At 36.7% G+C, this 26,155-nt stretch overlaps 1 pseudogene; it reads left to right on the top strand.

Annotated features, from left to right (window-relative positions):
* The first annotated feature begins 13,796 nt into the window (after positions 1 to 13,796).
* On the top strand, positions 13,797 to 14,358 carry LOC117024626 (peptidyl-prolyl cis-trans isomerase A-like; annotated as a pseudogene).
* Positions 14,359 to 26,155: the final 11,797 nt, after the last annotated feature.

Below are 26,155 nucleotides of genomic sequence, written 5' to 3'. Positions count from 1 at the left end.
TGGCCAAAAAACATATGAAAAGATGCTCAACACCACTAATCATCAGGGAAATTCAAAACAAAACCACAAAGAGATATCACTTCATACCTGTTAGAATGGCTATTGTCAAAAAAAAAAAAGATAACTGTTGGTGAAGATGTGGAGAAAAGAGAACCCTTGTACACTACTGGTGGAAATATAAATTGGTCAACCATTATGGAAAATAGTATGAAGAATCCTCCAAAAATTAAGACTAGAATTATCACATGATCCAGCAATCTAACTTCTGGGTATTTATCTAAAAGAAATGAAATCAGTATCTCAAAGAGCTATCTGCACTCCCATGTTCATTGTAGCATTATTCATAAAAGCAAGATATAGAAATGAACTAATTGCTCACCAATGGATAAAGAAGATGTTGTTTACTAAGTGTACAATGGAATATTATTCAGCCATGAGAAAGAAGAAAATCCTGCTGTTTGCAATAACATGAATGAACCTGGAGAACATTACTAAAGTGAAATAAGCCAGACAGAGAAAGGCAAATGCTGTATGATCCCACTTATATGTGGAATCTTAACAACAACAACAAAAATGTTGAACTCATAGAGGCAGAGAACCGAACAGTGGTTACCAGGGGCTGGGGACGTAGGGAAATGGGGAGATGTTGGTCAGAAACCACAAAGTTGTAGTTATGTAGGATGAATACATCTAGAGATTTAATGTACACAAATGATGACTATAATTAATAATACTGTCTTGAACAGTGGAAATATGCTAAGAGAGTAGATTTCAGGTGCATTCATCACCAAAAAAAAATGGTAACTATGTCGAGATATGTTAATTAGCTTGACTATAATCCTTTCATTATGTATATGTATATGTATATCAAATCATGTTGTACATCTTAAATATATACATTTTTTTTTTAATTTAAAAAACGAGAATAGTGTGGGAAGTTCACAGTTGAAATTAGACATATTGAGAATGGGAGACAAAGAGAGGGTGAATTTCAACAGTCAGTTCTCTTTCCTTTTGTGAAACCAGTAGGGTCTTTTTGCACCAGTAGTGCAAATAGAATATAATCAGCTAGAGAAAAAAAGGGGTATGTACACTGAAGTGTCAGGGTCCCATAAAGCAAAGAAAGGTAGATCACAGAAGAATGAGAAAAAGCATAAATACAGAAGTCAACAGAAAGAGAATTGGAAAAGTACCATTTTGAGGAAACTTGAGAATAAGGATTCTCGCCAACACACATACCTTAACCAGAGTGATCCATAGCCGTAGGCACTGACTAATATACTCAGGATAAGAGATTTGACCTCAAAGAAATAGTAGAGGGAGAGAGTGGTTGGTTTTATGCACCAACTGCTCAATTGGTGTATTTTAAAATCAACTGTGAATATAATATAGATCCAAGGTAATAGATGCTGCCCCACTTATGAAATATTTGCAGATTGTTGGGTGAGAAATTATTATTTGCCACCAATACATTCTATGTGTTTAATTACATGAGTCATTGCAGCACTATTCACAGTGTCCAAAACATGGAAACAACTGAAGTGTCCTTCCGTAGATGATTGGATAAAGAAGGTGTGAGATATATATATATATATGTATATGTATATGTATATGTATATGTATATGTATATATATATACACACACACATACACAATGGAATCTATATCTGTATATACAATGGAATACTACTCAGCCCTAAGGAAAGATGAAATACTGCCATTTGCAACAATATAGATGGATCTTGAGATTATTATACTAAGCGAAATAAGTCACACAGAAAAAATCAAGAACCGTATGACTTCACTGTTATGTGGGATATAAAACTGAAAGCAACAAAGGAACACGGCAAAACCTCATAGAAACACAACAGTTTAGTGGTTACCAGGGGAAAGGGGGCAGACAAGAGGTAGAAAATGGTAAAGGGGGTCAAATATATGGTGATGGAAGGAGATTTGACTTTGGATGGTAAACACACAATGCAATATATAGATGATATATTATAGAAGTGTACATTTGAAACCTATATAATTTTATTAACCAATATCACCCCAATAAATTTAATTTAAAAAATTAAAATAATTTTAAAAAAAGAGTCAGTTGTAAAAACCTATCCTGCTTCAGGTGTTAAGCAAAACTTTAGTGGTGTTCATACTGTGTGAGGTTCAGTGCTGCTGAAAAGGATCAGTATAGAAACAGACATAATCACAACTCATGAACATAAACCCTCAAAGCAATTTATTCTAACTCCACAATGGAGGTTACATGTTTCTACTCCCCACAGATCACTTTCATTTAATATTTTCTCTACCACATTCAGACAGGAAATTATGTATAAATCAACCCTATTATATAGCTGAGATCTAGAGATCTAGGCAGATAGGGGTGAAGGGAATAGCAACACTTACACAAAATAATTGCACTTCTGACTTTTAATATATAGAAGTCTTTCCTTGGTTCAGAAAGAAAAGTACCATTTATAAGACAAAGGAGTCTTTTTCTTAATAAGGAATAAGGTAACAAGCACAGTGTGGCAGAACAATCTCCGGACTGGGAATTAGTAGATCTTTGTTCTAATGCTCAATCCACCACTCACAAACTGTGTCATTGAGGAAGTTGCTCAGCCTATGTGAGCCTTGTTTTCCTCCTTTGTAGGATAAAGATGATTATACCTGCCTTGTATATTTCATACTGCACTATCAACCGAGATAATGTATACCAACATGTTTGGGAGACAATAAATTATAATTTATATTTTTGTAATACGTGCTGCATCCATTATTTCATTTAATTATGAAATCACCATGAATATACAAGTTACTATTCAAGTTATTATATTATATAGTCTTTCACATTGGGAACATAAGTCATGGCAAGATTCAATTTATCACGTGCAATTGGCAGATAAATTCCTCAACATGTGGAATACAGTTTAAGCTGCATTTAAAGAAAACCACATTTTGAGGCTTTTTTTTTTTCCTTTCAAAGAAGACATCCAACATGGCCTTAGAAAACACAGAAAGCAAAGAACAAATTGAGGTAGGACAGGAGAAAAATTGTTTCAGATTTGCACTTCACAGGACTCTAATGTCACGTAGTGAAATTATAAGTAGTGAATGTATTTTCTCTACCAATCTACACTGCTATAAAGACAGTGAAATATATCTTCATCTGGTTTGATAGCACTTGGTAAATATTGTTCACCTAAAAGATGTTATAAATTACTCACTGCCACATAGGAAAAAGAGTCAGCCTTCCCAACTATGAAGTAATCAAAGGCTATATTAAAAAACTTGGAGACCATAGTCATAAAATGTGATTTAACTGAGGATTTTATGGTATGCTCATGAACAAGTAAATCAGAATCTTCAGTGTTTATCTCTGATAACTTCTGGTTTCACAACCTATCATCACCCAGAAATGAGCTGCTATAATTAACCCCTGATACAGAGACTCCATAAGCAACCTATAGATAATAAAAATGATAAAGGATATTTTGGTGTCACTGAGGGTGTCACTTTTAACTTTCTTTCCTTGATCAAATATCAGATCTGAAATCTTGAAGGGGAAACAAAAGGACAATATCTAAAATAGTATTGATTTTTTCTTAAAGGTAAACCTTGTTTGTATAAGAAAAAATAGTTTTCAAGAAAAACAATCCAAAGTTATTCATGGAAACAAAGCTTCAACAAATCTTAATCTACTTAGGGTTCTAATGAACTAAAACTAAAATAAGCAAAGCTATCTAAGGAATATCCTAAAACAATTGTTGGCAATCTTTTTTCAATAAAGGTCAGAGAGTAAATATTTAAGGTTTCATTGGCCACACAATCTCTATGACAACTACAGCCATAAACAAGATGTAAATGAATGAGCAAAACTATGTCCCGATAAAAAGAGAAGTTAAGATCAATAGGTATTTGTCCCACCCTTCTGAGGCCAACAGAGGGAGGTTCTCCTCCCTCAGAGTTCCTTGGAACTCTTCTCAACTAGGCCTCACGTATCTCTCCCTTCAACTGAGATCGATGTTTTACTGCAATGAAACAGAACTGTAAGGAGGACAGATTTCAGTTGAACTCTGTGAATCCTTCTTGTGAATTATCAGCATGAAGTGTGGTCTTTGGGAATGTCTACACTTGAAACTGGTGTCCGAAGTAAGGGTGGCCTTGTAGACTATTCCTTAACTTCACATTCTGTGTCCCCTAATTGGATATATTAAAATTGGGGGAGGCCAGAGAAGGTGTATTTGAATATCATTTGTGAAAATACCCAGTCTGCCTCAAGACACTGGCATAGTCCCAGAACCAGAGAAAGATGGGGGAATTGAAAATCCTTCTCAGGGAATTCTGAGATACTCCTAGATTTAAAATCCTTTCCACTGGGAATTTTTGATATTTTCTAAGTAGATAACAACAGAAGATAGCAGGGCGCTGGACAGAGTTTATAAGTTGATTGCTTTATCATCATCCCACTAAAAGGCCTTCCCTGGCCTGCTGTTATCTAAGTCATAAATCAAATAAGTTTCACATTGTATATTCTCTGAAATCTAACCCCAAACCAGTTTGATTTCCTGCTGCTTCTTCCTACACTATCCCAGCGGGTCCTGTCCCAGAACTTAGATTTACAGTGGTCATCTGGCATCAATACATTTTGAAAGCTTCCCAAATGATTCTACTCTGGATCCAGGATAAGATCCTAATGTTTTATTTTATAGCCAAATAAGGTCACTATTTATTACACAAACCTAACGTAACATCACATTTTTATCCCTAGAAAGCCACACATTCTTTTTTTTCCTGTTTTGAAAGCTACACATTCTTGAAGGTTCAGCTCAAAACACAAATTCTACAGGAGGCTTTCCCTGATCACCCTAGACCAGAGTCAGTGTCTATTTCTCTGGGTTCCCATACTATTTGCATCACTCCATAGTACTTTTCACAGTCTGCACTTTAATACATTTAAGAAGCTACAATGTAAAAATATATACACGCATATGGTCTAAATATTAGCTCTGTGAATTACCCTGTGATTTTAGTAAAGCCAATTTTCAGTTTTCAAAGCTTTAACTACTTCATTTATAAAAGTTGAAAAACAAATGGTTACCTTATAGGATTATAAGGTTTAAATAAGATATTTCTGTGTTCCCCAATCTTCTTCATCTCGCAGTACATAGAAAATGTTATATTAACAGCTTACTGTGGCCAGAGGTGACAGGCTGGGGCTCCATATACTCCAGATATTGCCAACTGCTCCAAAAGTTAACAAGATCAGCATTTGAACACAACTGAAATCATTCAAGAAATACTGATTGGCTACCCATTGAAATCATATGGAGAGCATTAAAAACTACTGATGCTTGGATATCACCCCCCAGAGATGATGATTTAATTTGTCTGGGGCACAGCTTGGGGCATTGGGGGTTTTTAAAGCTCCCCAGGTAACTCGTGTGCATTCAAGATTGAGGAGCATTGTTCATAAAAAATCTGGATAAAAACCATCATTAAGTAAACTTCTAGGTTATACATTCCTTGAAGGTAGAGAATGTGTATTGTTCATTGCTACAGAACATTACCCAATCCCCAGTCCTTATCAAAACTATCCCTTCAATAGAATAGATATTCAATAAATATTTTTTGAATTCAATCTAATTCAACAAAAAAAATTAAGTTTGAAATGTCAAAGAAGGTTGTGGACATCACCGGAGGAATCATTTCCAAAGTGGGCCGGACATTACCTGAGGGGACTCGGGACCCTCAGAACTCTTTTCCCACACACGACCTATGCTTTCTGTGCACAGCATTAGTTCCCAGACTTTCCCAAGCAGACCCACCTCGCCATATCATCAAGATATCACTGTTGTCTCTCAATCTTATTATAGAGAGTAAAGAAATAAAACAAATGAAGGAAGAAAAGATTCTATATAGCCAGGTATCTTTTCAGGCCTAGCTCTCTAAATGCAAGAAAGCTGATCATGTTTAAGCCTGAAGAATACACACTTCTCAGCCTTTTATGTTCTTGGGTTTCATGGTAAACAGGACTATCTCTTACAGAATTTGTCTCCAATGGTTGGAAACCGTGAAATAGAAAAGAGACTTCTCAGTGATTCTGATTCTCATTATTGAAATTACTGAATGTAAGGGGCCATCTTTATTGATTCACCAGAAATGCTAAAGCTCATAATTAATTCCATTTACATTCAAAAGAACCTGAATATATCTCCATAAAGTATTTTCATGTCAGATAATAAACTCAACTAACCATTGGCCAAACTCACCAAGAATAACAGAGGCAAACTATCCCAAATGAAGAATTCCATCTGTAGTACAAAACGCTGAAATGCATCTTGGCAGGTTGTATATTTATAAAAAAATTCAGATAGGTTAAAATACTTAAGACATTGTTCTTCTCTCCCCTTACTTTTACACACACACACACACACCTATTATTTGTGTCATGCAGTTTGGTAGGTGGGGTACTTGGATTTAAGATTGACGACCTATCTAGTAGCACTCGTATACTAGTAAGCATGCCATTCAAATGAATTTCTTTGCCTCAGTTTCCATATCCTGATAATAAGGGTGCTATAACATTACTAATGCCTTTTAAGCCCTGCTATGATGTCATGAAACTCTTCAAGTAAATGAAAGGGAAACTAGCTTTTGGTGAGTGCTTGCTTTCGAAAGTTATTCATGTGGTACAGAGCCGGGCAAGATGGCGTAGTAGGTAAAAGCTGTCTCACCTCCTCTCAGGACCACATCAATTACAACTGAATTCCAAAACCACCACCACTGACAATCGCCTGACGTCCAGCTGAACCAAAGCCCGACAACTAAGACTTACAGAAAAAGCCACCTCAAGACTGGTAGAAGGAGTAGAGACGCAGAATGGGCTGGTCCCACACCTGCATGTGGCCATTAAAAATCCGGAAGGATATCTCGGCTGCAGAGGTCGCCCTCTGAGGAGCAGGGGGGTCCCAGCCCCTCCCCGGGCCAGGGTTTCAGTGCTGGGGAGAGAAGTTCCCATACCTTCTGGCTGTGAAAATCAGCAGAAACTGTGACTGAGTGAGATGGAGGACGGATAGGGTCCCAGCTGCTTCACTTAAAGGGACCTCGCACAGGCTTACTCGCTGACAGACTCACTCACTCTGAGCTCCAGTCCAGCACTGGGGCAGCAGCTTGAAAGATGCCCGGGACATACAAGGATGAATTGAATTGTCTAGCTTGAGAGTGAGGTGTGAAGGGACAGCTTTCAGCTGCAGGAGGCAGCTGGCGGAAGCCATTGTTTCTTTGTTGAGCCTTCATCCTCCCTGTGTGTAGACGAAAGTGGCGCCATATCTGAGTCTCCATCCAACTGTCTATCACCTTTCATCTGCCCCCCCCCAAGTTATTCACTGAGACCCCGCCCCACTCAATTTTCAGGCACACTCAAGCCACTTCCAATGGCTTTACCCTATAAACAGCACTCCATGGCTCATGCTGTGGATTTTCCTAAAATCTTTCAAAGGTTCCCAAAACCCAAACAATCAGCATCTGGCTTCAGTGTGTCCTGTAGCTCTTGCTGAGCAGCCCTAAACCAGGCACTAGCAACAGCCAGCCTTGGTTCATGCCTTGAACTCTCAAGGCACCTCCAAGCACAGCACAGGTGGTGGCCACCTCTGGATTGCTTTGTCACCCATGTCAGATGGCCCAAGTCAGGGCACAGGCTGCAGTAGTTGAACCTGGCCAGCAGAAGTTCCCCTCACAGGAGGCCTCAGGGCTGACAGAACCAGTGGCCAGCTTCATACTGGAGCAGAGCATCACCAAGATACCTCCAAGGATGACACACCCAAAGGGCAGACTGGGAAGGCACCAGACCCCTGCTAAAGCAAACCCTGTTCTGTAAGTTCAGCCCTTACACCATTGCTTACAACAGTGAGTAAGCCACAGCCAGGCCTCACAACAATTCAACCTGAGGTCAATCACTCCCACTGACATGCAAATAGCAATCAAGTCTCAACTACAACAGGAGAGCACACACAACCCATACAAGGGGCACACTTGGAGCACCGGCTCTGGTGACTGGAGAGACTGTACCACTGGGCCCCACAGCATATCTACTATATAAGTCCTCTCTACTAAGACTGGGAGACATAGCAGCTCTACATGGAAACAAACGCAGAGAGGCAGCCAAAATGGTGAGAAAAAGAAACATTTCCCAAATAAAAGAACAGGACAAAGCTCCAGAAAAAGAACTAAACAAAATGGAGATGAGCAATCTACCAGATTTGGAATTCCAAACACTGGTAATAAGGAGGCTCAATGATCTCAGGGAGAATTTCAACAAAGAGCTGGAAAAATAAAAATCGAGATAGAAAACATTAAAAAAAGGACCACTCAGAAGTAAAGACTACAGTAACGGAAATGAAGAATACATTACAGGGAATCAACAATAGATTAGATGATGCATATGATCGAATCAGTGCTTTAGAAGGTAAGGTAGCAGAAAACACCCAATCAGAACAGCAAAAAGAAAAAAAGAATTAAAAAAAATAAATAAATGAGGAGAGTTTAAGAGGCCTCTGGGACAACATCAAGCTTACCAACAGTTGCATCAGAGGGGTACCAGAGGGAAAAGAGAGAGAACAAGGAATTGAAAACCTACTTGAAGAAATAATGATGGAAAACTTTCCTAACCCGGTGAAGGAAATAGATATACAAGCCCAGGAAGCAGAGAGAGTCCCAAACAAGATGAACCCAAAGAGGCCCACACCAAGACACATCATGATTCAAATCCCAAAGGTTAAAAACACAGAGAGAATCTGAAAAGCAGAAAGAGAAAAGCAATTAGTTACCTACAAGGGAGCTCCCATAAGATTATCAGCTGGGTTCTCAACAGAAACTTTGCAGGCCAAAAGGGATAGACACAGAATATTCAAAGTGATGAAAAGTAAGGACCTCCAACCAAGATTACTCTACCAAGAAAAGCTATCATTTAGAATCAAAGATAAAGAGCTTCCCAGACAAGAAAAAGCTAAAGGAATTTATCACCACCAAACCAGTATTACAAGATTACAAGGAATCTTAGAGGGACTGTTTTAAGACATATATATATATATATATGTATATGTATATATATACGTATATATATGCAATATTGCATATATATATATATATATATATATATATATATATATGCAATAACTACATAGCTATCAACAATTATTTTAAATGTAATGGATTAAATGTTCCAATCAAAAGACATAGGGTGACTGAATGGATAGGAAAATATGACCCTTACATATGCTGCCTACAAGAGACTCATTTTAGATCAAAAGACATAGACTGAAAGTAAAGGGATGGAAAAAGATATTTCATAAAAATGGAAACACACACACACACAAAAGCTGGGATACTAATACTGATACCAGACATAATAGGCTTTAAAATAAAGGCTAGAACAAGTGACAAAGAAGGACCCACTAATTACACTTCTGGGTATTTATCTGAAGAAATCCAAAATGCTATTTTAAGGGGACATGTTTATATGTTCATTACAGCATTGTTTACAAAGGCCAAGATGTGGAGGCCATCTGGGTGTCTGTTGATGGATGAATGGATAAAGAGTAGGTGGTACATATATACAGTGGAATATTGCTCAGCTGGGGAATGAAATGGGTTCTTGCATCTGGGTCGGCATGGATGGACCTGGAGGGTGCTCTGCTGAGTGGAGTGCATCAGACAGCAAAAAGCAGATTCAGTATGATTTCACTTATATGTGAAATCTAAAGAACAAAATAAACAAACAAACAAAACAGAAAAAAAGCAGACAGGAGACAGTTGGGAATGGGTGAAAAAGGGGAAGGGATTAAGAAATATTAATTAGTTGTTACAAAGTAGTTATTCGATGTAGGGCATAGCACAAGGAATATAGTCAATAATATTGTAACAGCTATGTATGATACCAGATGGGTACTAGATTTATTGGGGTAATAGAAGAGAGGGTGCAAGGTGGAAAAGGTGAAGGCATTAAGAAGTATACATTGGTAGTTACAAAATAGTCATGGGGATGTAAAGTAAAGCACAGGGAAAATCATCGATAATACGGTAATAACTATGTATGATGTCAGGTATATACTAGACGAGTTCAGGGGATCACTTCTTAAATTATGTAAATGTCTAATCACTATGCTGCACGTCTGAAATTAATACAAAATAATATTGAATGTCAAATGTAATTTAAAAATTAAAAAGGGGGTGAAGAAGCTGAAAGGGAGTAAGAGTTTCAAATTTCTAGGTATAAAACAAATAAGGGATGGGAATGTAATGTACAGCATAGGGAATATATTCAATAATATTGTGATAGCATAGTATGATGTAAGATGGTTGCTGGACTTATGGTGATTACTTCTTTAGGTATATAAATGTTGAATAACTATGGTGTACCCCTGAAACCAATATAATATAGTATGTTAGCTATATTTTAATTAAAAAAAAATTTTTTAAGTTAAGCATGTGGTTGCAACAAAGAGAAACATACCTAAACTAGCTTATCAAAAAAGAAACTTTTTGGAAGGCCTCAGTAGTATTCCAAGGTAGGTATTAGAGTAGGGCCTGATAAGGCACTAGGTCCAAGAAGTGGGCATTCCAGAGCCAATATGACTCTCATCAGATTCTATAGGTCACACAGACTCTTGTTGCTATTTCTCTCTGCATGTTTCTCATGTTTTCCTCTCTCTACCAAGGGTTTTCTTTGCACTAGTGAAAAGTAGCCCCAATGGTAAAAAATGGCTAGCACTGATTTCTCATGTCCAGAGCCCAAGACCAACTAACTGAAATTTCTGTCCCGATTCCAAATGATCAGAAGGGAGTCTGATTGGTTTAGCTTGGATCAGCGACCCACCTATGGTTGAGTCACCTAGGGAGGGAAAGGGTCCCGTGGTTGGACTGGGAGGTTGAGGCCCATCCTTACCCCAAGGTTTGTGAGTGACAGCTACTTTTGCAGAAGGTACTAAAAGGTAGCTGTTCCAACTTCTAGATGGTAGGCCTTTTCACCTGTTGTCTAACCCTTTGTGACAACCTCATGAAACGGGATTTTATCCTGATTTTGAAAAAATAAATGATGCTCAGAGAGTTTGAGTGACTTATCCAAGACTACATGGCAAGTGGCAGTTTTGGAGCCCATGTACTGTCCACTGAAAGATATGCTTCCCTGGTGGAAGTTACACAGTATGGTTGTATCTGCTATATATTTTGGTTAATAAAGCAAAGATTTTAAAATAATATAGTTATTTGATGGTTTTGTTTGGACATTTTAGTCATTTAAAATAATATTTTGATTAATTTTTTTAATGATAATTAATTTTTAATGAGTATTATTGTAAAAGCTGATGACTCATAATTTACAGTTTCTTTTCCTTAGCATAGACTTTCTGGGAACTAACAAATGTTCTGTGTTCAGGAAAAATAATAATAGCTCCACTTACCTAACACTACTACATGTCAGGCAGAATACTAAATGCTTTACTTGCTCATCTCATTGAATCTTCAATAAAAGCCCAATAATGTAGCTACTTTTATTATCTCCATTACCTAGGTGGAGAAATTTGAGGCAGAGAAAGGCCCACTAACTTGCTGAGGTCTCATATTACACAGTAACAGAACTGACTGAACTCAAGTCCAGTTGAACTCAAGTCCAGTTGACTCCATAGCTCTTGAGCACTAAGCTTTGCAGCTTCCCAACCTTGGGCTAATAAGTGCATGAGGATGAAATCTAAGCACACATGAAAGATCACTGTATCTGAAATAATACAGATATATTTCAAACTTTACTTTCTTTTATATCTGTCTCCCTCATATGTCATATATGCAAATATGTCATATATGAGCATGTATTAAATCTATATCTAATATTTGGCATACAATTCAGTTTGCGAACTTGTTGCAACAATCTAGCTAACCTTTTTAGATATCAGAGGGATTATTCATTATGCATTTGTACCAATTAGACAGTCAACCAAGTTTACTATTTGGAAGTGCCGAAAAGGTTGCATGAAAAAGTTAAATGACCTGAACTTTTCACCAACAACTCATGGCTCTTGCATCACAACAATGTACCAGCTCACATGGCACTATCTGGGAGGAAGTTTTGAGCTAGTAAACAAATAACTGTATTGAAACACCCTTCCTACTCACCTGATCTGGCCCCAAAAAACTTCTTTCTTTACCTAAAGATAAAAGAAATATTGAAAGGAAGACATTTTGATGACATGCAGGACATCAAGAGTAATACGATGACAGCTCTGATGGTAATCCAGAAAAAGAGTTCCAAAATTGCTTTGAAGGGTGGACTAGGCGCTGGCGTCCGTGCATACCTTCCAAAAGGGAGTACTTCGAAGGTGACTGTAGTGATATTCAGCAATGAGGTATGTAGCACTTTTTCTAGAATGAGTTTATGAACTTAATTGTCCAAACACTAGAAATAATATTTTGCCAGAAGTTTTTTATCCAATATTTATTGCAGCCTGTTATGTACCAAATATTAAGCTAAGTAATTTATATTTTAATGCCTTGTAGACAGACTAGAGTCAACTGATTTTTTTTTTACAAGATAATGATCTGATTTCCTAGGGAAAGAATTTGTTTCAAAGGAAACAAATCTACTTTCTTTTTCTTTGTCTCTGATAAGAAAAGGGAGTAAAGTCTCAATTGTCAGCAGATGTTCCCAGCTTCCTCTGGAACAAATTATAAAGGACTATATAACCCAGCCTTCGTCCTGGTGCAGAGGCATCTTACTTACCTGGTTTGTTTCTTCGGGAACCCCTTAATTAGGGATAAATAAATTAGTAGAAGAGATTAGGAAGACAACAGATACATGAATGCATTAGTTATAAAGCAACCTAATTGAGCCTTTGTCACATTTAAAGAAAGAAAAACGTAAAATGTTTTACTCGTGTTTTAAATTAAGAAAAGACCATTAAACTGGCATATATTTAATAAGTATAACTTATAATGAATTCTATAGAATAGTTCTGTTAAGGTAGAATCAGAGAAAAGAGGGGGAAAAGAGGGAGCCAGAGAAAATAACACAATGGAAGAGGTTTAATACAAACACAGAATAAAGTACAAGAGAAAAATTACACTCTCAAAGATATTTAAAGACATTAAAATAGAAAACATATAAACAGAGATAGAGTGCTACAGGCAAATTAAAAGATAGAGTGTAGGGGGAGAAAAGTGAACCAAGAGCTTCATGAGCTTCAAATTGGTGTTACTCAGAATGTGGTCAAGAAGCGTGAAAATTGCCTGGAGCCTTCGTTAAAACACAGATTGTAGAAATCACCCAAAATCCACGGAGTCAGACTCTGAGGGCTTGGACCCAGAAATGTGTCATTGAAATAATCTTCTCAGTTGGTTCTCAGGCACACTAACACTTAAGAACCACCGCTTGAGGATTGACATAAGTGGATGCAGTGGTGCCAAGATTCAACGTCAGTCTTTTCCGAAGCCCTAAGTCAAAACACTGATTACTTTAATAACATTTTTATCTTGAATAGGGATGAAGACTCTGATTTTAAAAATAGAAGACGTGCATGAATTTATAACACAAATGTTTTATTCCCACCTAATTTTGAGAGCATTTTTTTGTCATGTTCAACAGATGGGAAAGTCCCACTTTTCGACTGAACAATGTCAAACATTAAATTTCATTTTAACAAATAAGATTGTTTCTTTTCTAATCATTTACCACAGGGAACTTCTGCGAACTTCCTGAATCGCATGGGAAATTTTATAGATAACATATGTTTATTTTTATGAATAAAATGTTCATAGGATTTATCAGATTGACTCTCCCCCAAATTAAGAACCATTTTTTAGGCCTTCCAGTCGCTGCTGCCCTGGAGGCACCCGCACCCACCACTGTCAACTGCACCAGGTTCTTTGAGATCGCTGACCATGGGGAGCCCTTGGGCTGTGTCTCCTTTCAGCTCCTTGGAAAGTTCCAAAGACAGCAGAAAACTTTCGTGCTCTGAGCACTGGGGAGAAATGGTTCCTGCTTTCACAGAATTATTCCACGATTTATGTGCCAGGCTGGTGACTTCACTCGCCATAATGGCATGGGCAGCAAGTCCATCGATGGAGAGGTTTGATGATGAGAATGTCATCCTGAAGCTTAGGGTCCTGGCATCTTGTCCATGGCAAATGCTGGACCTGACACAAACATTTCCCAGTTTTTCATCTGCACTGCCAAGACTGAGTAGTTGGATGGCAAGCACGTGGTCTGCTGCAAGGTGAAAGAGGGCATGAATTATTGTGGCGGCCATGGAAAACTGTGGGTCCAGGAATGGCAAGATGAGAAAGATCACCATTGCTGACTGTGCATAATTCTAACAAATTTGATTTGTTTTATCTTAACCACCAGACCATTCCTTCTATAGCTCAGGAGAACACTGCTCACCCCCTTCTGCTTAGAGCATCCTATAAAAAGAACTGTGCTCTCGCTGCAGTTCATTGGGTTCCATATTTTCCTTGTCCCCCTCCAAATCCAGCTGGGTTGTAGAGTTAAGTATGATTATGAAATAAAAGCTAAACAACAACAGCAGAATCATTTTTTAAGGTTCACACTAAGGGTTTAAAAAGTCATGTTGCATTTTTGCAACTATAGTCATGAAGACTATCTTGGTTAGTCCAATTGTTTTCTCTGACCGGTTAGCCAAAAATTTCCTCTTCCTCCAGCAATATCTGAAAAATCAAACTTTGATATTTGGCAGATCAGATATGGAAATATGAACCTGAAATCAGATAATTTTGCTAGTTTGACTAATCTTCCAACACTTTGCTCCCTCGTACATTCTATGTAGTTCTAGTGTCCGTTCATGGCTACAATTTCTTCCTGGTGTAAAGAGTTCAAACTCCTTCCCTTCATGTACCCATGTTTACGTCACTGTCTAGAATTTTCTTTTATTTCACACTGGAGGAAATGAATATTTTTTAAACCCTCAAAGTCCAATGGCTCAAAGCCCATGCTACAAAGCCAGCCAATTTCCATGGATATTTAAAGTTCACAGATTTTCCATTCTTAATACAGATTCATAAAAGGAAATTTCATCGATTGTAAATAGCATCATTTATCAAGTTTATTGTTCCAGCAAGTCTGATTTCAGAATTTACCTGGCTGAATGACTTTTACATGGTTTCATTCTTCTGGCAAAAATTTCATTTATAATTGTAAAACTTTCACACAAGATGAGGGTACAAGAAATTGTATATATTAAATATGTGTAGCTCTTGGTATATCAATTATACCTCAATAAAGCTGTTTTAAAAAGGAAAAAAAGCTAGGAGAAAAAGATGAGATTGATAAATACCCCAACCAGCACATATTTATTCCGCAAATTTATTTAGGCTGTGAAACAGGATATGACAGAGACCTATCCCTTGCTTTCTTTACCAAGTTATACACACACCCCTTTTAGTTATAAGAAAATACTGCAAATTACATATTCTAGCCACCTCACAAATTAACCAGAGTTCTTACAAAAGCTAGAAATCAGTTCATATTTCACACTCCCAGAGAATATCCAATTAATCACACAAAAGGATTTTTAATGTGTCTGCCATACCATTGCAACAAACACTTGCTCACTCCTAAGTTTCCTGAGTACCCTTTACAGAAACAGTTGTGTCATAGAATTGACTTTAGCTCTATCTATCTATCTATCTATCTATCTATCTATCTATCTATCTATCTATCATCTATTTATATTTATAATAAAAAAATAGTGTCATCAGCCCAGTATATGTTCTGTGTGTCTTATTTGCAATGACAGCAGTAATACTTATTCACAGACAGCCTTTTAACAATGGAGAAAACATTTATTACTGATATAAGCAGTTTCAGAATACTCCATGTCCCTTTTCTTCTCCCTGGAAAATGAAACATTACCAACACTTAAGGTTTTATCAACATTTCACGTCTTCGGGCATCTTCATGTTGTCAGGGACCATGCTCAGATCAATGACTTGTCCTCATGATTTGCAACCATCGGGATCCCCAAGTATATGACTACATACCAGCATCTGATTGCTCTTTTTCATTCTAAAACCAGAATTTATACTTGTAGCAGAAGATAGATTCTCAACATACTAAGACAAATTTGCATGGTCTTCCAGAAATGGGGGGAAAAAAGGATTAATCAGTCTCCCAAATGCTGGTCTGAGAATTGGTGCCCAATCAGAGCCACCCATTCCTAGTGATCCCCAGAACCCCCCTTCCTCCCCTCACCACTAACCCCACCACGAAAATCCCACTTCAGTAGTTCTGACATAAGACTCAAGGATCTGGATTTTTAGAACATTTAGGGGCACTGAAGGCTGTAAGTTTGCAGATCAACTGAACTATGTGTCCCTTGAAAGTCTTTGAAATCCTCTGATTCCCTAAAGTCTCATCTTAATTATATGCAGTTACTGAACAGGTGATAGAAATGATCCAACATGTTCCAATGCAGAGGTTGGAAGAAAGGACTGCCCAGCTCCCACTACCACACACACAGTGGTATTGCTTTTGGATACAGGTGGGATGGTGATTGTGGCATTCTGTGTCTTTCCTGCTTCCACAGCCCTCACCTATTCCTCAGGAGCAGAAAGCTTGGGAACTACATTTCCCAGACTTCCAAACCAGTCGGGCTCCAATTAGACTTCATCGGTGTCAGGCAGTTATGCACAATTTACAGGGATGAGAAACAGACAAAGAAGCCACATTTCTCCAGCAGTAGTTCCTGCAAGAGTGTGGACATGGGTAGACAGGTGATTCTGGTATTTACCAGCAACTTTCAGGAGCTGAAGACATCTAAAATCTTTGATGATGGCTTTCCTGAGATTTCCTGAAAGGAACTTTCCTAACCTATACCCTACCCCATTCCTGCCCTTGCAATGGTTGTGTAAAGTCTTTATATTAAATCTCTTCCCCCTGAATCTGAAGTGGCCACTGTTTTCTTGACATAGCCGTATTAGTCATGGTTACCCCTATTATCCTGCAGACTCTCTTGGAGCAAAAGATACTAACCCAAGAATTTGCACCCTGCACCCATGAGAGTTACAACCCAGCAAAGACAGAATCTCCTGGAAAATGCACAATTGAAATTCACAAAACCCAAAGTTCCAGTGGGAGAGTACATGTGAATCAATTCATTGAAAATTCACATGTTTTCTATCATGGGCCACAGAAGCAAATGTAGTAAAGCTCTCCCACAGGGAGCTGGTTGCTTTCCGTATTTATCAAGTTCCAGGAAAGTTGACTAACTCTGTCCTGGCACAAAATGGACTCTAATGCTACACCTCATCTCTCACATGGTGCGACTTCAGAGTTCTCTCTTATGGGAGTCTGGGGCAAGTTTTAAAAAAAGGTTCGATTCAAACATTAAAAGTCTGAGCATCTCCAAACACTAAATTCTTCAAGGGTTTAGGAAAAAATTTACTTTGGCACCAGTTAACTTTAGAAATGTTAGATGATGACAGATGTAAATATATGGGTTTTTCCCTTTCATTGGTCCGAGTTAATATATTTTATGTTTTCAAAAGGAACCCATGGTTTCAAAAATGGGAGACAACCTGGCAAAGAGTTTAGACCAGCACTGTCCAATAGAATTTTCTGTGGTGATGGAAATGTTCTGTATCTGTGTCGTCCAATATGGTAGCACCTAATCACATGTGGCTGCTGAGCACTGGAAGTGTGGCCAGTACAACTGAGAAAAAAAAAATGTTTAATTCTGTATCATTTTAATTAAGGTAAATTTAAATTTAAATAGCTGCATGTGGCTATTGTATTGAAAAGCACAGCTTTTTCAAACGTATTTGACATAGGTCTTACAATGATATAAAATAATATATTTAATTCAATACATTTATGAAAAGAATAAAATTGTGTGAAAATATAAAGTTCTTTTTATAGCTAGTCAATAATAAATTGATTCTTGTAGAAACTCAGTATGTATTATGCTCATAGCTATATGAATCTCTCTACTTTAAAATTTAATTATATTTTAATTAAACAAGTAGTAAATGAGAACATTCTTGTAAACTCTTCAAACAATGCAGATAAACATCAAGGCCACCTAGTCCTACCTCATCAGCCAATTCTATTCCTTGCATTCTCTGAGGATGTGCATATAATTCTTTTTCATGGCTATGTAACTTTTCCTAAGTATGAGTTTATTGTAACCTATCTGACCATTTTGACCATTCTTCCCTTGGTAGAATCTTAGTTTATTTACAATTTTTTTTCCTATTATCAACAAGATCACAATAAGCATTCTTATATATGAGTCCTTTATTTTAACAGATTGCAAAATTTCCTTCTATGATGACTGCATAATTTGTTTTCACTATTGCCTCCCCAATATTATCACAGGTTTTGGGGGGTTTTTTTGACAATTTGATGAGCCAAAAAAGAATTTTATTTAAATTTTTATTTCTCTATTTACTAATGAGGTTAAGCAACTTTCCACATGCCTGATAAATTTCATCTTTTGTGAATTAACTATTTATATCATTAATATCATTTTTTTCTTTAAATCAGGAAAACACATACTAAAATAGAGCAAGACCAGGATTGAGTTATTTTTTCTGGGATATATAGTGCCTTGTATGTAGATCTCCATAAATAATTATTGAGTGAATTAATAAAACAACCAACAGCATGAAAATCTGTCTCAAAAATATAAAAAAGATAAATTGAATCCATACTGTATTTAACCTTAGTTCCATATTTCAGAATATCAAGGATAGACCGGTAAATGACAAGATTATATCATTACCTCTAGAACTCCTCATTTTTCTATTAGACAAATAAATGTTTAAAATCAAACTAAATATTCATTCCATAATCCCTTTAAGAAGTATTTCTGATAGAACTGTTATTCTAATTTCAAGTAATTTTTTCTCTAAACCTCAATCTCTCTAACATCTCCATAGGAAAATAAGAATGATGTTTTTAATTGATGTAATTTTCATATTTTGCAGTGTTGATTGCCATAGCTAGTCAATTCAGATGATTCAAGCTAATTTACATCACAAATACTTCCAAACTATTTCCATTTCTGCCTTACCAGCATTTGTTGCTGTTTCTGTTAGGAGTATTTTCTTTGGGGATCTACTCATTTTTCGCAATCTACATGGCATCTATGAGGCTACACCAATCCTGGCCCTAAGAGTAGGCTTAAAACCAAAAACTGTCCTGAGGAGCCAACTAGAGACAATTGTTACAATCCCAGAATGTTTACAGGTACGATGAGACCTCTCTCCAGTGTAAGTCCAAAATGACTAGTGGCCGTTTTGCTCCTCGGTCTGAAAAACCTGCTTGAACATGAAATCAATGCCAAGGAAAGCAAAGTATAGAATTGGAGAGGGAAAGAGGCGGAGCAGGAAAAAAGAGAACCAGGTTCTGATACTGGCATTTAAACCATTAGATCAAGTCACACTTGAAGCCACTTCTACCCTTGGAGTTTTCAGATATCCCAACTCCCCCACCACCACTACCACCACCACCAAAGAGTCCTTTTTTTGCTGGAGACCATTTGAATTAGGTTTTTGGTCACTTTCAATGGAAAGAACCCCAACTAACACACTTGGACAACAAATATTTTTGAGAGATCATTCTGAACAATCTAACATCTTGGACATCAAGGTTACCTTAGGTTTACTCTGCTTATTATAGACATTGTCAGACCTGCATTTCTGTGGTTGGCAACAGCATCACTTCTTATACGTGAAACGTTTTTTCCATTTTACATTCGCTCATGGAACTATCTGCACAGAAGCTATATATATCAAATGCTATTATACTTGTTTTATTAATGAGAAAAAAATGGAGACACAGATAAGGTAATGAAGCTCAAGGCCTGGGACAATATCCAAGACTTCCAAGTCATTGCTCACTGCTTTTCTTTTGAGCCCATGCACTTCCTACATGACGCTAAAGGTGATTAAGTGGTAAGACCCAAGTCACTGAGGATGGTATTTGATGATGCCATCCTGGATGTCTCCTGGCCACACACAGTGGGAATATACTTTCAGTTTATACTCTATATGAAGTCACTTTGCAATTAAAGGTGTAGGAAAACTCCCTGTCCCAAAGTCATAGCTCAGAGCAGAGACTATCACCAATCATAGTCCATGCCGATCCCACCAGTCAATGCTGATCCAGTGAAAACACACTGGAGACTGGTAATGCAACTCATTACAGAAAGCAATCAGAAGTCACTGTGAACCTCTGGCATGCAGTTTTTTAAAAGAAACAGGGTAAACAGTGTAGTGGAGGAGTTAGGAATACAACCGGGAGTTAGACAAATTAGTGTTTGAATGTGGGTGTTGTCACATTCAAACATTCACATTCAAAGAATAATGTGATTTATTCTCACTACTTCTTCTGAGTTGGCTCAACCCTCCTAGATTCTGGCAAGTGGCAGGGATGTGAGCCATCTAAGCAATTGCTCCAGCCTTGAGATAACCTACCAGAGCATCGGGAAAATAAGCCTCTGTCATATCCCTGTCCTACCTAGGTTTCTTCCAGGCAGTGATGACATAACAGCATGCAACCACACAGTCAGTTATCTATCTTCACTTGTATTAGAGTCAGAGGAACAAGTGGTGACTTGTGCCACAGCCAGAAGCTCTCTTGCCACAGGATCAAAATAACCCTTTTATACCTCATTCTTTATTTGCATCTCAAAACCCTCCCAAACTCTCTTCCTAGCTTTCACATTAGGCGAAACTAAGGGGAAAAAAATGATTGTGGCTATAAGTATCATCTGTATAGTTTGTGCAATTTTTCTTTCATTAAAATGTCATATGTTTGGAGAGGGGCTTCCATTGTTGGGAATCCATTACAGGCCATGAACAATCACTTCTTTTGGATCCTTTGCCTCATTTTCCCAAACCTCACAAGGGCCAAACATAAACATTCTGCAGTCCTCTTCCATTCCTTATTTTGTTAGTTTCTCCACACGGTTCTGGAGGTGCGGACATCTTTCAGTGACTGCACTCATTTCACATATTTTGCTTCCACTAACTAACTCATATATTTCCTCCTTCGCATAATGCAGTAACTTTCTCTACTAATGAATATCACCCATTCAAAAATCTATCCTCTCTGAATCTTGATTTCACCATCTACAAAACAGGGGCATAAAGAAAAATTTGTGCTTAAGTGATAAACTGTATATTATCTGGAAGCTATCCCACCAGTAAACTATTTTACAACTCTGTAAGTCATAAATAACTGACAATAATGCAAAATATTTCTTGTCTGTAGACATGCAAATTCTGCCCAGTTAAGTGTAAGTTCAATTGACTTCTTTTACCCCACTGTGGAAAAAAATTCTGCCTCCATTTGTCCCTTCACTTCAATAGTTTTGATCTACAAATGTGATTGTTTGGATTCTCTTTTGCATCAGTTGTAACATCTGCCTGGCTCTCTCACTGACTAAGGAGTAGAATACAATTTTGAATACATGTTCTTTTTTATATCTGTATGATAGTCATGATTTTACCTTTTTTGAAGGCTATTTTTACAGAAATAAGAACGTGACCTATCTCAGAGGGCTAAGTTGAAAATTTAAGATAGTTGGAAATATCAAAGAGTTGCAACCACAATGAAGTAGTGTTTATAAAACTTAGCATGCATTAAGCACTCAATAAATGTTATCCACTATTATTTCCAAAGAGAAGGTCAGTCATTTTTTAGCCAATCCTTTTTTACATTCAAATAAACCTTTAGATAAAATAATCCATAACAGAATTGCTATTAATAGATATCTGGAAAAAATGGACTTTCCCTAAAAATTTGTTAGCTCCCAGCCTGGCAAACCCAGGTCCAGAAGACCCCGTCTTATGGAATAATGCCTTACTGAAACTTCTTCCCATCTGGGCATATTTCTCATAACATATAGCAATCAAAACATGGAAACAAACATTTTAAAACTGGCAACAATAAGGCATCTGTATGAAAAGTGGAAGGAATTATTTCTAAGTACAAAATAAGAGTCTGCCTCCAAAAACAAATAGAAAAGGTTAATTCTCTGGCTTCCAGCAGATCTGCATTATATTGTTCTAAGGTACAACAACCCACCTAAAGCCCCAACAATGATTTGTTCAAGTTTCAATTCATAAACTTACAGGTAAAAAATATCCTGAGACATTTATTGTTGCTTATTATCACCTGCTGGCATATGTCCTACCAAAGACACAGGTTCCTTCAGATGACCAGAGGGACAGACAATGATTTTAAAGTTTTTATCACATATCTTTTTTATAATAAAAAACTATGTATTGTGGTGATTATTTTTCCTGCCACTGATATACTTTAAAAGTTGTATTTAATCTCATTTTCCTAAGTGTTAATATTTTCAGTATTTGAATTCTGTCTCATTTCTCATTATCGAAGGGCCTGTTGTCCGATATTTAACTTGCACAGTAACCTTAGCCAAAGAAAATTTTACTATAAGGATAACAGTCACCAAAAAACTTTGTACATAAGGTCTTAATATTATAAAAATTCCAAGAAGATTCATATTTTTCTTACCTTCTTTTGTTCTCCAGTGAACAAATCCAATCTCAAAAAAATACTTTACATTTTTTTACCTTATTGATCTAAAACATTTCTATTAACACGATTTACTTCTCAAAAGTGATGGCCTAATGTTTCTGAATCAAATCTATTTTTACCTTGTCAGTACAGGTGTTGAATCATAACAGTAGCCAGTAGATAGAACCACCACATGTTTAATTAAATGTTTTAAGTGTCACAAATACCCTGTCACATTATGCAGTTATTCTCATCCTACCGGATCAACTGCACTATGCACATTCCATTGATTGCCTGTGTGATTAGTCATTATTATGGCCTAGAAATGTCATCAAAAACAAAATCGTCAACTCAAGCATACCATGCAGACCATTGACAGAGAAGATATTCTGGAGCTAAGTTTAGCCTAGCGAAATTTAGTATAGTTGGAAATATCAAAGTGTTGCAGTCATTCTGTCACAGCTTTGTAAAAACATTCCCAGTTCGATCTTAAAGTAGTCTGCACAAGACACCTCTGCCCTCACTCCACCCCTTTAGACCCGACTCACAGACGTGTCCCCACAGACACAGCACCACCAAAAAAGCGCATTTCAATGATACACACGGTTTGCAACAGACAATTAATTCTAACTGACAAAGTTTTCTAATAAACCTAAAGTTGATGGAAGTGCATTTCTCCTTTTTCTTTGTACTCATTTCTTTATCATTCATATGGAACATACATATATTCATATATATTTATATATATATATATATATATTCATATACTCGTATATACAGAGGGTGCCAAAAAATGTATACACATTTTAAGAAAGGAAAAAACCGTATTAAAATTGTAATACTTAATCTATATCGATAACAAAAGATGAATACAAGTCACGTTTGACTTCTGCGATTACAAGAGGTGCTCAAAGTGGTTACTATCAGTGTAATGTTAATATAGTTTTTTCCTTCCTTAAAATGTGTATACATTTTTTTGGCATCCTCTGTATTTTAAATAACAGTATATGGGACGAGAAAGTTTACTGAGAAAGCTTCTTGGAACCGACAAATTAGTACTTTTTTCTCTTGTACTGCTTTTCATGTCTTTAAAATACACACACACGCACACACACACAGTTTATATTTAATTGGCCTTTTGCACTATACCATAAAAGTATCTTATTCCCCTTTGTTTGCTTAACTCCTAAGACCTGTCGTACTCATAGTTGTTCTTTTTTTTACTGAGTGACTCACACCAGGGCAAACTGCATGTTTGACAGGTGGTGACCCTCCTGGACTTTTGTATAATTTTCCCTTGTTTGTACCAATTGCACATTTTATTGTAATTAGTAAATAAATAAAAAGCAAGCAATACAAATTATTTTCTTGTGAAAATCAAATGCATGCAATACAAATTACTTTATTTTCTTGTAAAAATCAAATACATGCTTTGTAAAACCTTGAGAAAGGTGAGTCACTAAGGAAAAATTGCTGTTAAGTCAGTTGTGGGTCAGACAAGCATAAATGATAAGGGAAACATACAGATTTCTACATTCAAATAACTTTGCATGTATATTTGATTTCTTGTTCCATTTTAAACAAACTCTGATAATGGAAATCCATGAGAATGCATTATAGTATAATTTAGATGGAAAAAACTACAGAAAACTTTAATGAGCAGTCCATGGGCCAAAACCATGGATTAGTAAATGAACGTATGTTGTTATATGTCACATTAAAATACAATATTTAAGTTAAAAAAGATTTTTTTTGTGTGATTTGCTGCTTTGACTTAATTAACTGACCACCTGCCAGTCTCCATCACGTCAGGTAAAAAGGGCTTTACTGTAGGCAATATTCAAAAACCATTTGTTAAATGAAAGACTCTGATTAAATGAATCCAGACCATGAAGGATATATAGACATAAGAAAGTCGGGTGATAAAATGACAGAGCGCTCAGGAGGAAGCTCGGTAATGTTTCACAGGGACAGTTGTTGCCTTTTCCCTGTGCCTGGCTCCAAGAGTTTTGCAGTGCTTCATTTTAAGGGACAAAAATCAGAGATCATTTTGTTCCACTCTCATCTTCCTCCTGGGGCGTGATTTATCCTGAGCTCACTTAAAATTGCTTGTTCATTAGCTTGAGCCATTTAGAGACATTTAAAAATTTTTCCTATTCATTTTATCTTATGTCAAAATATGCCAAAGTGTCAATTTAGGACATGTCTGGATCCAGCATTTGGTTAACACACTATGTATTTTTAACATTTTATATTACTTACTAAGAGGTAAAGATTGGGTTTTGCTCAGTAGTCATCTTTTTAAAAAAAAAAAATTTCCATATACGTATATTGTTTTTATGAGAAATCATTCTTTCAACATTCCTTAACAGGAAATGTTTTAGCAAATTCCAGACCATAATATCATATAATAAGTTGTTTTTTAAATTGTGCCTTTTCAAGATTAGCTCTAAAAAAAAAAGAAAAAGAAAAATGCAGTAATAAAGGCTTTGATGAAGATTAAATAACTGAATTAATTAAAATCATCTTTTACCTCATTATGAAGTTCACCTTTCTAAAATACACTGGGATATATCACATACCTAATAAGTGCTCAGAGCTGAGATTTAAATTCCCCCGAAGTCAACACTTCAGAGAAGCCTGCAAAGATCCTTGATATGTCTCTCTCCCATCTATCTTTTATTCATTCACTGCTCAAAAACTCTTTAATAATTACCATGGGCTAAGCCTGGGGGATGCATGTAAATCTTATCAAAAACAGTTGGATGTTAAATCTCAAAACCATGTATGTGAGTCCAATCTCTGCCTTGATGTCTGTCAAGGAGACCAAAAAAAAAAGGAATGGCCAGAAAGATAGGGCTTGGTTCAGCCACATTCATTCACAACTTTGATTTTGTTGGACTTTCCATATTCACTCTTTTAAACATTGGTAACTTTGTTTAATATGATGCCTTTTTCTCCTTCAAAAATATTTGATTTTTACTTTGGGTGTAGCATGCATAGTATTTTCTTTCATCTTCCCACAGGAAGTAGATCAGCTACACTATATTGGAAAACATAAATAGATGACAATGATAGGTAAGTAGGTAGATAGATAGATAGATAGATAGATAGATAGATAGATAGATAGATAGATAGATAAATGATAGATAGGTGATTATAAAGACAGAAATAAATAATTTGTTGTTTTTGTTTATAAGAAGCAACTGCCTAATGCATGAAGTTGAACCGTCGGTGTATTCCAAACATAAGTAATATAGACACCATTAGTCATTAATACATTGCTCTTCTCAGATTATTACAATTTTTACACTACCCAACTCTTCCAACAATGGTGGATTGGTCAAAAAACTGAAATTGAAATAACAATATTTTGATAGGTGATTTCCGTAAACCCAGGGAATAGTTCTAGGGGTGGGGGGAACTCCTAAGGAAGAACTAGCATCTTGTTTCTTCTCTCTGTAGCTGTACTCAGCCATTGCAGTGTTTGCATCTGTACCCCTATTAGATGAAGGCGGAACATGGTCTGTTGTTTGCAAGCCCTGGGGTCCCACACAAGTCAGCTATTTCAAAGGCATTTGCTCTTTGTGTCTGGTTCAA

This window comes from Rhinolophus ferrumequinum, chromosome 7, assembly GCF_004115265.2.
Source record: "Rhinolophus ferrumequinum isolate MPI-CBG mRhiFer1 chromosome 7, mRhiFer1_v1.p, whole genome shotgun sequence".
Lineage (NCBI taxonomy): Eukaryota > Metazoa > Chordata > Mammalia > Chiroptera > Rhinolophidae > Rhinolophus > Rhinolophus ferrumequinum.
This window is presented reverse-complemented; position numbering and strand designations above follow the sequence as displayed.